This window comes from Schistocerca americana, chromosome 2 (genome assembly GCF_021461395.2).
Source record: "Schistocerca americana isolate TAMUIC-IGC-003095 chromosome 2, iqSchAmer2.1, whole genome shotgun sequence".
Classification (NCBI taxonomy): Eukaryota; Metazoa; Arthropoda; class Insecta; order Orthoptera; family Acrididae; genus Schistocerca; species Schistocerca americana.
This window is the reverse complement of record NC_060120.1, coordinates 749,122,922-749,124,417: the sequence shown is the minus strand read 5'-3', so window position 1 is coordinate 749,124,417 and position 1,496 is coordinate 749,122,922. Positions and strand designations below refer to the sequence as shown.

The 1,496-nt window shown below is 52.7% G+C and overlaps 1 pseudogene; it reads right to left on the bottom strand.

The window, feature by feature from the left end:
- Positions 1-1,024: 1,024 nt before the first annotated feature.
- LOC124597634 lies at positions 1,025-1,142 on the bottom strand (annotated as a pseudogene).
- Between the last annotated feature and the right edge of the window lie 354 nt (positions 1,143-1,496).

The following is a 1,496-nucleotide window of genomic DNA, read 5'->3' as shown; positions in this document are numbered from 1 at the left end:
TGTCGCCGAGCGGGGGGCGCCCGGGATCGATGCACGCGCGGCGCGGCGCGGCGCGCTGGGGTCAGCCAGCCGCCGGAGTCTTCGGAGGGCAACCAGCCGGCTGGCTGCGCCGCCGCCGCCGCCTCCGCGTCCCAGCGGCAGCCACTGCGGAGGGCCTCGCCCGGCCGTATTGATCCTGGGGCCATGCCGGCAAACCACGCTGCCAGCCGCACCATTCCAGACAGCGCCGCAGCCGCGGGGCTGGCACACCGCTGCTGCCACCCACAAAAACATTGTTATTGCTTACGACATTTGCCGCTGAAAATCAGATCCAGGTCGTATTTCCACTTCGCCACAGAAAGCTGTATACAACTGGCAGAAAAGGGTAATCCTGGCCGAGAGAAGTGTACTGGTATCAATCATAGAAATTTCTGCTACTTAAACCTAACTAACCTAAGGACATCACACACATCCATGTCCGAGGCAGGATTCGAACCTGTGACCGTAGCGGTCGCGCGGTTCCAGACCGTAGCGCCTAGAACCGCTCGGCCACCACGACCGGCTATACGTTTGGAGCACAGCATTGTATGACAGTGAAAAATGGTCTTTGCAAAAATCAGAGCAGAAGAGAAAGCATTAGCGATATGATGCTACAGGAGAACGTTGAAAATTAAGTGGACTGATCACGTAAGGAATCGGCGAGTAAAAAATATGGAAAAAACTGACAAGAAGAAGGATGCTATGACAGGACATCTGATAAGACACTAGGGAATAACTTCCATGCTACTAAAGAGAGCTGAAGAGGGTAAAAATTGTACAGGATGACAAAGACTGGAATACATAGCATTCCGTCGTCAGGCCACGAGTGGCCTACCGGGACCATCCGACCGCCGTGTCATCCTCAGTGGAGGATGCGGATAGGAGGGGCGTGGGGTCAGCACAACGCTCTCCTTGTCGAAATGATGGTATTCTTGACCGAAACCGCTACTGTTCGGTCGAGTAGCTCCTCAGTTGGCATCACGAGGCTGAGTGCACCCCGAAAAAACGGCAACAGCGCATGGCGGCCTGGATGGTCACCCATCGAAGTGCCGACCACGCCCGACAGCGCTTAACTTCGGTGATCTCACGGGAACCGGTGTATCCACTGCGGCAAGGCCGTTGCCGAGGCTGAAATACAGCCTGCAAAAAATTGAGGATGTAGGTTGCAAGTGCTACCCTGAGATGAAAAGGTTTGCACAGGAGAGAAATTCGTAGTTGGCCGCATAAAACCAGCCAGAAGACTGATGCCTTTAAAACAAAAAAGAAAAAAAACCCTGATATAGTTTAGGCATTCGTTGTAACTGCTGAAATTAATAAATAAAAAATATTGAAGCACTCAGAAGACGCACGGATGTCAAGGTAACTTCGTACACATACACTTCATTGGCAGGTACGTAAATGATTAGAGTTGAAATTCTGTGTGGCAAGGACGGCCACCACAGCACATCAGTGTTGGTTATCAGGCAAGGGGCTTGAAC